Source organism: Tachypleus tridentatus, chromosome 8, assembly GCF_004210375.1.
Source record: "Tachypleus tridentatus isolate NWPU-2018 chromosome 8, ASM421037v1, whole genome shotgun sequence".
NCBI classification, from domain to species: Eukaryota; Metazoa; Arthropoda; class Merostomata; order Xiphosura; family Limulidae; genus Tachypleus; species Tachypleus tridentatus.
The window spans coordinates 46,388,767-46,400,265 of NC_134832.1; the positions used below are offsets into that span (position 1 = coordinate 46,388,767).

The 11,499-nt window shown below is 33.5% G+C and overlaps 1 long non-coding RNA gene across 1 annotated transcript in view; it reads right to left on the reverse strand.

The window, feature by feature from the left end:
• Nucleotides 1-9,810: 9,810 nt before the first annotated feature.
• The window catches only part of LOC143222340 (uncharacterized), a 55,404-nt gene continuing 53,715 nt past the window's right edge, over nt 9,811-11,499 (reverse strand). The window contains exon 3 of the long non-coding RNA XR_013012179.1: nt 9,811-9,879. This is a non-coding gene — a long non-coding RNA (uncharacterized LOC143222340). The remainder of the gene's footprint in view (nt 9,880-11,499) is intronic.

Consider the following 11,499-nt stretch of genomic DNA (forward strand, 5'->3'; position numbering starts at 1 on the left):
TCGCGACTTTGAATCCTCGTCACACTAAACATGCTCGCCCTTTCAGCTGTGGGGTTGTTATAAAGACGGTCAATTTCACTATTCATTGGTAAAGAGAAGCGTTTTTTCATTATTATCATTCACTGATTTTAGCATCTTACATGTTACTTAATGCATCATTACCTGGTTTGTGTTTACATTATTATTTTGGTCTGAATTACTTAATTTTCAGCCATTTTTACAAAAAAGTGTTCGTGCTATTTCTTGAGTGATCATGCCATAAGATGGACATACTTTTCAAGGAATTTCACATTTCTTGCAAACAGCTTTGGATCTTACTTCAATTTTATTATAATTAATCAATTTTCACCCCTTTTTTTGGCTCTTTTTAATGAATATATGACATATACTATGAAAAGGGAGTCAACTTTTCTACAGTTAATATGGGTAGCTTGTTAATTGATATATTGACTAAACTACTTAAATGTACAAGCTTTTTAGAATGTTCATTGATAAAGTTGTATATCTGTATCCCACAGCTATTACTCATTTCCCAAATAAGAAAATTACTAAAATTAGACAAATTACCATTTTTTCAGTTTATCAAATATGGATAAACTGGTGTATTTCTTATTTGAAACTGTACATACTCAGTGTTACAGCATTGAATAGATTTTTCTCTAAAATGAAAGAAAACATTATCTGACAAATTTCAATCTTTGTAGTTTAACAAATAAACTTGATAATGAATAGAAACTTTCAGTGTACATTATTGCACTTCTGTATTCACATCCTTACAGTAATTCTGAACAAATAGATTCAGAAACAACAAAACAGCTGAAGTGACAATAATTCTTTTAACATAAGAAATGATAAAGTTTGAAGCCTAACTATATTTGTTACTCCATAATGCATGTTTTTTATTCCTGACTGATGGGTTTAGATAACAGTTATTGCCTATAAGATACACAACTCTTGAATTTGATGCTTTCATTAATAGGTAGGTGTTTACTAGGACCAAATTCAGTGCTATAATAATAATGGTAACTGATATGTATAATGGATATATTTTCCAGATAGAATAAAATCGAAGCTGACCTCATTGTACTTTGTGAAGACCATTGTCTGGGAAGTGAAGAAAGGAAGTTATTAGTTCAAAACTATTTCTGGACATTTGTGAACAACTGATGATGAGTTAAAATGTTTCCATTAGTCTACAGGTTGATTCTTCTCTTCCTCTCTTGAGAACTAAATTAGAAAGTTCCATCTTGAACAAAAATGAAAATAATCAACAAGTTGAATGTTATGTTCAAGCCAGTCATTTTCAGATAGATATAATTATTGCAGTTATCAGTTGCAGGTTGTTGCACTTGAAGAGGCTGTGGTACAACTGCAGAAGCTTGCTACAGTTGATCAGTTCTTCCTCTCCTTCCACTTCCTCTGTATACAGCACTGGCAGGTATTTGAGCATGTTTTAGGACTTCATCTCTTCACTCTCTTCCATTTGTAAGACACTATTCACAGGGTTGTGGAGAGTGCTGTGGCAGTTATCAGTTGCTTAGAGCATCTACCTTGCAGTCAGTAGCAGGCAGGATCCACATTGCTATCAGTTTCAAAGCTAAGTGATTGTACGTTATCACTGCCATTTGTTATATTATTTTGTGTTTTATTCGTTCTGATCTTGCATGTGTGATGTGGATACCATTTTTATAATGTCCAAAATACTATAGAAATTGAATTTTTTTTTTTACACTTTGCATCTTTGTGATAATTAGAGACAAATGGTGTTACTTTTCAAATGTAATGCTATAAGATATTCTTTGAACTATGTAAGTATGCACCTATAAACACCTGGTAGACAAATGACTAAAACTGGAGTAAAATAAATAAACACTAAATTATGTAGCACATGCATTTTACATGCATAGAATCCTGAGAAATTGTTTCACTCATATTTTCTTTTCTATTCTAATAATATTCTGAGTTTCACATTGTACTCACTTTTGTAACAATAAATGAGAAATATAAAAGCAAGACTTTAGTACTTGTGGATCTTGTACTTTTATTGTAGTAAGTCTGATAAAAGTTAACACTTGTTAATACTTTGCTGATTTAAATTAGGAACACAAAATAATAACATGCAAACATTATATAATATCGTGTAATTAATATTATTTAAGTGGCTCTCTAAGTATTAACTATAAGTATATAAAAATACATCCCTTCGTCAAGGTGTACTCAGCAATGCAAATTTTTAGCCTGTAGCCAGAATAATTCAACAGCTGTAGTGAATGTGAGATAGCCCGTTTGTAATTCAATAAATTAAAATATACTTATTGTGTTTATTATAAATAATGCTTTAAAAATGTCAGAGAGAATTACAGATATTTTAAAAGACAATGTGTAGGAAGATATGTAGAGCTAAGAAAACAACTATATCATTGTTGACTCTTATTAAAGTTTTTGTTTAAAGTGATATTTATTATTCTTACTGGTAGTCAGACATCAATCAAGGAAGAGTTTTTTGCCATCTACAACATAAATTTATTCAGGTATGTGACAATTCCTTTTGTGTACAGAATAAAACCACAGTTTGTAGTTCTAATACTTAACCACAGATACTTCTCAACCAACAACTTCAGCCAACTAAGTATCTAATGGTTAGATTATTTACAAAATATCTGAAGAGGTCAATATCCAACATCCATGTAAATGTGGTGAGCACCAAACCATTCTGATTTTACTAGTTGTCAGTTTCCTAGAGTTTTGCATCAATTTGTGTGGTCACAAAACTGGTGATCATGGAAGGGAAAGAGTTACTGTGGGTAGAATGTTGTATTCTATGTTGTGTTGAATGTCTTATTATGCAACATGTTAACATATAATAAGTCAGTAAAACCACTTGCCACTGATTTGTCTTCCAAGGCATTATACAGACAGTATTTAACATCTTGAGTGAGTGGTTGCCCCAGAAATCTACTGGTACTTATGCAAAGTTGGAAATCTATATTGTAAAATCAAGTTTTTTTTTTAATTTTTTTTTAACACTGAAGGAAGAGAGATCAAGACAATAGAGTTTGTATCAGCAGCCAGGTGGAAAAAAAAAAAAAAGTTAAGTGTGAATACCAGATAATAAGAATATACCAGATATGTTATTTTTAAGAGCAATATTGATAGACTTGTTAAATTTAAAAGAGAAAGTACTGGTTGACACTTTTAATGTATAGCATTGAATGCAAATCAAAAATTCATTGTACAGTTTAAAGAAAACAAAGGAGTGCAACTGACCCCTGTAACATTGATAGGACAAGGAATATCAAGAAAAGGGCAATTGTTATTTTTAAAAATAGTTCTTTAACTTTTAACTGTTATAAATATAGACAGTGCAAAAAATACAACAAAATTAAAAAAAAGTTTTTTGTGTAATATTATATTGAAGCTAATAACTTAAATCACTATGATTTATGTGTGTGAACTTTGTATTTGTAAAGTATTTACCATTATATGTTTATTTTGATACCTATGCTTGTTTCTGTGACACATGTTCATGTGTTGTTGGATATGTATTGTGCCAGCCCTGACTACTCTCTAAATTTGTAGAAGATTTTGGAGAGTAAGAGCCAACAGCATTCATTTTATGAAAATGTTAGTGTGTTTTTGAACATTGGAGATTCTCATTTGACACTATTTAAACCAACATGCCATGAAATAAATTATATTGTTGGTTGCTATGGTCAATATACTAGATGCCTTTGAAGCTGTAATCGTAAATGATGTTTATTCATTGTAAAACTACCAAATTTGACCAAGAACATTTACTGAATTCAAACATTATGAACGGTTCAACTTCAGAGAATCAGGGTTCGAAATTTTCTATTTTAAGCTGGACATGTCCGTTAAAATATCAAGTTTGACCGGCACTTTCCCATCTATCACTGGACACTGTGACCGGTGGTCATATTCCTAATGTATCGGACACAAATACATCGTCCCCTCAAAAATAAATGAGGCAAAAGCTGTGTATGCACAGCCCGAATATTTTGCTTAAAAGTATATTCTATAATGAGTGGAAAATAACTTGCAAAATTTAAGATTTAATTTAAGACAAAAAAAAAACAAATTTTTAAAAACGGTCGCGAACGCTCACAAAATGTGGTTTTTAGGTTGCCTTATCCTTGCCTTCCCGGATAGTCATGTGACTGCCAAACATTCATGACGATCTGACCATGGCATCTGATAGTAAAAAAACAGGAAAGTCTCACTATCTATTTCAGTTTGGCTTCACGAGCAAGACTAATGAATCAGAAGACAACACTATGGAACCCCGAGTGAAAAATCCAAGCTTGTTGACCCAAGCCCAAGTGTTAAAGCATAAACTGTTACTGTTAGTACTGTTCGCTATGCTTCCTCGTCGTTTCCAGAATGAATGGAATAGAGGCCGACGATGGCTGGAGTATAATAACGTTACCAGACTGATGTTTTGCTCAATTTGTCAGGAATATGACCAAAGTAGTGGAAGGCAGAAGAACACCTTCATAACAGGATCTTCCAACCTGAGAGCAAGTACTGTTAAGGAGCATGAAAACAGTCACACCTACAGTCTAAGTGGTTAAGCTAAGACAGCAAAAGAAACACCTGATTTAACTCCCATGATGTAAGAATTGAGCAAACTTACCAGACTGAGAAAGATTGTTTACTTATACTGTTCAGGACTGACCTTTATATGGCTTTGAATGTCAAACCATTCAGCGATTTTCAAGAGCTTCTGTTGCTGCAGGAACACAACTTTAGTATGAACTTAACAGGACATTATGCCAATGACAAACAAGCAGTTATCTTTACGAAGTATATTGCAGAAACAATTAGAATTAATGTCAGATCTCACCTCCACACTTCATTATTCTTTGGCATTATGACTGACATTGAGCAGGAGATAGTCTATGTAAGATACTTGGACAGTGGCTGTTACCCAGTAACCCACTTCCTGTGTCTGCAGTCAGATGAGAAGGCTGATTCTGAACACTTGCTACAGGCACTTAGTTCAGGTAAAGGTTTCTTAATTACCTGGGATGAGAATTTTCTGGATTTATCCTGAATTCCCTAATTAAGAAAAATTAAAATGGACAATATTTCATGTACATTTGTGTTTTAATTCAGATTTACATAGTCATTCCATTATTAATATACATCAGTGAAAACTCAAGCATTTTTCAATTGATTTAAACCAAGAAGAACCATGTATTTACCACTGACAGAATTGGAGCTTAACCTAACACAACTAGCATAATAGATAATGGAGCAATAGAATTTTCCAAAGTACAAATTTACATTTTTTTTTTACATAAAGTAACTAATATTGGGTACTAATTTTTTTGTATTTGCAGCATTGTTCCCATATATGGCAAGTTTCCCGACTGGCTTGAATCAATTATGCCTGACAGCTGATGGGGCAGCTGTCAATTTTGGCACAAATAAAGGACTTGTCAACAGATTGAAGGCACAAAAACCTTATTTGATAGGGATCCATTGTGTTAGTCACAGATTGGAACTTGCAATTAGGAAGAACATCCCTTACCTTGATAGTATCCAAACCTTTTTAGAAAACCTATGGAAGTTTTATGACAATTTGCCACAGAACTGGGCTGGCTTCAAAGAAGCTGGTAAAGCCAACAACATTGTTGTTAGAAAGCCAACAAAAGGGACAGGAACCCAATGAGTAGCCTACAAAGAGCATGCTCTGGAGTCAGTTTTTCATAACTGGTCAGCTTTAGCGGAGCATTTGTATCAAGTAAAGCTGCATGACAAAGGGGAACGTGGACAGAAAGCTGTAGGGTTATACAGTACTTTGACAAGCCTGAAATTCATCCTGTACATGGACATATTCTTGGCAGTTCTGTCTGTTTTGACATCTCTTAGTCTCAAAATGCAAGACAATTTTGCTACTGTGAACATTGTTTCTGACAAACTCGCTGTTTGTAAAGAGAAGCTGGGCAATCTGAATCATGTTGAGAGATCCCAGAAAATTGTTAAAGAGCTCACAACATGTGAACAAACTGGCAAGTGGTTACTTAGAGGAAAGGTGATTGTTATTAGTGGTCAGATGAGAGCCAGATGCTCAAAAAGTGCCACGAAAGAGTCAGTTGCAAGTCAAATTACTGTTGAGGATGGTAAACCTCTCCCTGGATCAACAGTGTTGGCCTTGGTATGCCTCATGCAGGTGATTTCCATGTCATCTGATGAACCAGAACATGGATTTTCCCAGATGGCAGTTATTAAGGATGATTGGTGGTCCAAACTAATAAATGATTCTCTTAATGACTTGATGACAATAAAATTAGCTAAAAATAAGACCTGTGATCTTGCAAGCATAGAATTACTGTGCAAGTCTGTAGAATCCTGGTGGAAGGACAGTAAAAAACAAAAAACAGACAATTTGTGAGTCCACATGGAACTCACACACGTAAAGACAACAGAGATACTGAGTCTACATCAGCTTATGTCTCAGTGCTGGATGACTAAATCTACCAGTTTGATTGATGTGTCATTTTAATGGATACAAGGCTTGTTGCCACTTGCTTTGAAATAATGTTTCAGTGCTATGAATAAAATGATTCTGTTTTATATAATAATTGTCTCTACTTGATTTCTTGTTTTCGGTAATGTCCGGTGAAAATTTTGAGGTGTCCTGCTGAAAATTTAGAATATTTCTACCCTTGGAGAATTAACTTAAAACGTTAGTATTTCTAGAAGGATATTAAATATCTTTATCAGCAAAATGTCAATCTGTAAACAGTGTGAACCAACCAAGTAAAGACATCTTGGTAGCTTAAGCAAGGTATAACAATATCAATTTAGGTGGGATATTGAATGAAGATTTAAAGGGATGCTGAGTACTTATCTGAGACAATACCTGATTTTGTCAGCAGAATGTTTTGTGGTATCTACTTTATGACTCCTTGATATCCTGAACTTTGAGTGAAGTATTTTAAATGGCAAAGTGTGGCTGCCAGACTTCATCCAAGAAAACATAACACACCAGTTTCTTGAGTAAGATTGAAAGTGTAATTGTGATTCCTTCCTGAGATGAATAATCTATTATTTGTTGCAGTTCTGACTGGATTTCTTTCTTGAACAAATTTGCATGAACAGTATCTGGCATTCTGCTGTATAAGGGAAACATCCAGATCAAGAATTTGAGGTTGAAATTTTCTGCACATACAGGGAAGCAAAGAGCTTTTGGCCCTATAGGTGAATATTGTCTTGACTAAGCTGAAAATGTTTACCAAATCAGACAAGGGATGAAGATAAATATTTATATGATGAATAATGATCATCCAAAGGCATGGATCTGTAAAGTAAAAAATATTTCTTATTTCCAAGAGATTCTGTGGATAAGAAATAAAATTTTATTTGGATTTAGAAATACTATGTAATTTACTACTATACTTGAACTAGAGTAACATTACCTTCTTCAGAACATCATAACTCCATGATGTGAAGAAGGTGATGTTAACTAGTTGTGTTTACCCTAGTTTACAACTGCTAAATTATGGATGGCTACCATACATAACTCGAGAGCAGCTTTACACAAAATTGGGAACAAAACATATCCTCATGAACCTCCAGTAGACTAACAATGAAGTCTCATCAGAGGATGAAGTATAGAAGTACTACTTACTAAATAAGCATGACATGTACAGACGTCACAAACGTTTATATGTGAGAAAGAAAAGCAAGTATCATCTGTGGATCAAGCATTGTGAAAAGGAACATCAAAGTAAACTTCATGAACAGTGTCAAAGATCTCTGCTACATATTCTATTCCTGAAACTAAATTTGTAAATACTAAAAACAAAATGCAGAGACTCAGCTGTTGTTATGAGTAACACATCTGTGTGTTTTATAATAGTTACACAAACTGTAAATTTGCATTTGTTTATATTTCAAGAATAAATGCAAGGATCCTAACATACTTTCAATCTACTGCCAACTTCCTTTGAGAAGCTGTCTCTGTAAAATCTTAGGATGGCTAACACTAGTCTTGTTTGTTTCCTTGAATCAAACAACCTCTAACCCACCCAATGTGGATTTTGATGACAGAGCTTCACTGTGGACCACCTGATGTGACTTGAAACTTCAATCAAGGAAGCCTTTTTCAAGACACATCTTGTTTCTGTTGTTGTTGTTCTTTACCTTAAGAAAGCTTGTGATACCACGTGGAGATATAGCACTTTTGAGACTTCCACTCATATAGGTTTTGTGGCTATTTGAAACACATTACGTTTCCAATACCTAATCACCCATTGATAAAAAATGGAAATATAACTTTTTCCAAAACTCAGTCTAATTACCTACTGATAAATAAAATAGAAATAGTAGAAATATAATACTTTATTTAATAGCTAATCACTTGTGATTTATTAATCAACTATAACAAATGTCACATTTGTGTCGTGATTATATTAATCTACTGATATCAATCGTGTATATTTAAATTTTAATATTCACAAGAATACAAAATCAGCAATACACACAATTTCATTTTCAACGACAGTTCGTTTGTTTGTAGTTAAGCACAAAGTGTTAAAGGGCTGTCAATGTCCTTCCCACCACGGGTATTTGAATCTGCTTTCTAGCATTGTAAATCCGCAGATATAACGCCTTGCCCCAAGAAAATTTTAGCGAAAGCAAATGAATAAGTTAAAGAAAAATCTTTATTCTCGATCACGTGTATTTTTTATAGCAAAGACCCTTCAGGTTATCTGCTGTGTCCTCTGAAGGAGTTAGTCTTCTACAATTTCAACTAATAACACAATTTATCTCCATCTTATATCGTTTGGGCAGTTAACCAAAACTGGAAAGAATAATGACTGTAATCAGTGAAAGCTTGCAGAGCTCAATGTTTTACTGTCTTAAAGTTTCTTCCATGAAATTATTTTATAAGATGAATTTAATAACTTGTTTGTATCAAATTATAATTTGATAATGTAGACAGTACTATAGAAAAGTGTTGAGAAAATGTCTGTCAAAAATTAGATTTCAGGTTACTTTTAAAAAATAATGGTTTGAATTTTGCACAAAGCTACACGAGGGCTATCTGTGCAAGCCGTCCCTAATTTAGCAGTGTAAGACTAGAGGGAAGGCAGCTAGTCTTCAACACCCATCGTCAACTGTTGGGCTACTCTTTTATCAACGAATAGTGAGATTGATCCTCACATTATAACGTCCCTACTGCTGAAAGAGCGAGCATGTTTAGCGGGACTCGGATACGAACCCGCGACTCTCAGATAACGAGTCGAGTGCCTTAATCACCTGGCCAATAATAATGGAAGGTAAATCACAGGTGAAACATTAAAAGTTTATTCACCTGCATATTTAGTATAACAGAAACTCAGTGGAAGTGCTTGAGTTTAGCACAGTTAATATTTTCTATGTCTACCATTTGCACTAATAATTGCAGACAGTCTGTAAGGCATTTCTGCAACAAGTTTAATCAAACTGTCCTTTGGGACTTTACTCCAAATCCCTCTCATACACTCCATAAATTTTCTTCAGAATTAACTTTTGATTTGTCAAGTTTTTGATCTATAAAATTCCAGATTTGTTCAACTGGGCTGAGATCAGAGCTCTTTGGGGACCATCACATTTGAATCACTCCAACAGTTTCTTTCTTAGCTAAGTAATTTTTGCTTAGGTTGGATGAGTGTTTGAAATCATTAACTTCTTGACAGTACAATCCAGTAATATGCAAACCACTGGGTATACTTTGACAGATCAGTATCTGATGGTAGTTGCACTGGTCCATTGTTTCAGCTATTTTACAAATATCTTCTGTCACCTCAGCACAAAAACACCACCAAACCATCACACTGGTTCCCCCCGTACGTCATGGTAGATGCTCTATATTGAGGTAAATATATTTCACTTTTTTTTTCTTCTGCTGGATGTATAACCTATGTTATGAACCAAATATTGCAGACTTTAACTCAACTGTCCATAACACCCCTTTCCAATCATCAACAGTACAGTTTACGTACTTTTTAGCAAATTTCAGTATCTTGCCAATACTTGAAAGACGAGGTAAAGGTTTTCTTAACTGCTACATGACCAAATACTCCATTCTCATTGAGTTTCCTTGATACTGTAGATCTGGTCACTTTTCTGTTATTTGGTACATGGTCGTTTATCTCATAGTTTGAGATCAACAAAAGTCTTCCTTCTGCTTCAAAGACTGCATAAACAAAGATATTAAAAAACATCGGTATCATTTAATTTAGGTGTTCTACTTTTCCTTTCCTATTTTCAAATTTACACATCTCAGTCTCTTGATCTATGGTGTACTTGACAGTGTTTGGGAAGCATTTCAAGTCAGCAACAATTTGTCAGAGTCCAACAAACATCTCATAAAGCTTTTACATAATCTCTCTGCTCTACTAACTATGTTCTGTGCTTTTTTGGAAAGTGTAATATTGTTGTGTATGCTGGTGGGTGTGGCAAGAGGTGTCTGATTTTCTATCTGATAGCTCTGTAACTAAACAAGATACAAAGCTATAAATATTTTGTTTCAGTGATGATGGTAATATAGTGAGTAATATATGTTAAATTTTGTACTTATAGTTGTGAATAAATTTGAAAAGGGGACAGTCTATAATAAAAACTGTCACATTTGTCACAGTAGGAGAAATTTGGGATTTTAAAGAATATTGCTTTATAAAAGTAAGAAACTGAAACTTATACTATTGTAAAATATAGATTTTTAGCTACAATTTTATGCTATACTAATTAGTAGAACGTAAAAAATAGTTTAATTAAATCCTGAATGCAAATCACTAAAATCCTCATGACACATGCAGTAAAGGATGTATGTGGACACAGCTAAATTGTGTATCATTCTCTACATGAGCAAGAACCTAATGAGGTATTTACTTGAACTTAAAGAGTTAATAAAAACTGCAATCATATCAATTGTCATGAAATTATAAACCTGTTAAAATTAGATATTTTGATTATTTCAATATTTAAAAAATTGAATTATAAATATATATATGTTTGTTTGTTATTAAGTACAGAGCTAGATAATGGTATATTTTGTGATGTCGAGTTTTAGCTTCATTATTTATTTTTGACTTCAAGATTTTAAGCTTTGGCAATTTGAGAGAAGAAGCTCACAAATCAAGGATCTCAAATTTGATTCCAACTAACATCAAAATTGCTCACTATTTGTTTGATATGACAAAACTACAAAGGCTATCTCTGTTGCTGCCACTCATTTTGAGTTACTGACTGGAGAAAAGACAAACAGCTAGCAACACTCACTGCCAACTTTTCTGGTTTTACTTGTACATACCATGATTTAAGAACACTGTATTAATCAGTTAATTAATCAAGTCCAGTCTGATTAAAGTATTCATCTTTTCACTTCAGGTTCATGCTTTATATAGCTTACAACATATCTGTATTCCTTCAGCACATATGAATATCTCAACAACAGGATTTCAATGTGAATCTCATAACTCAGTG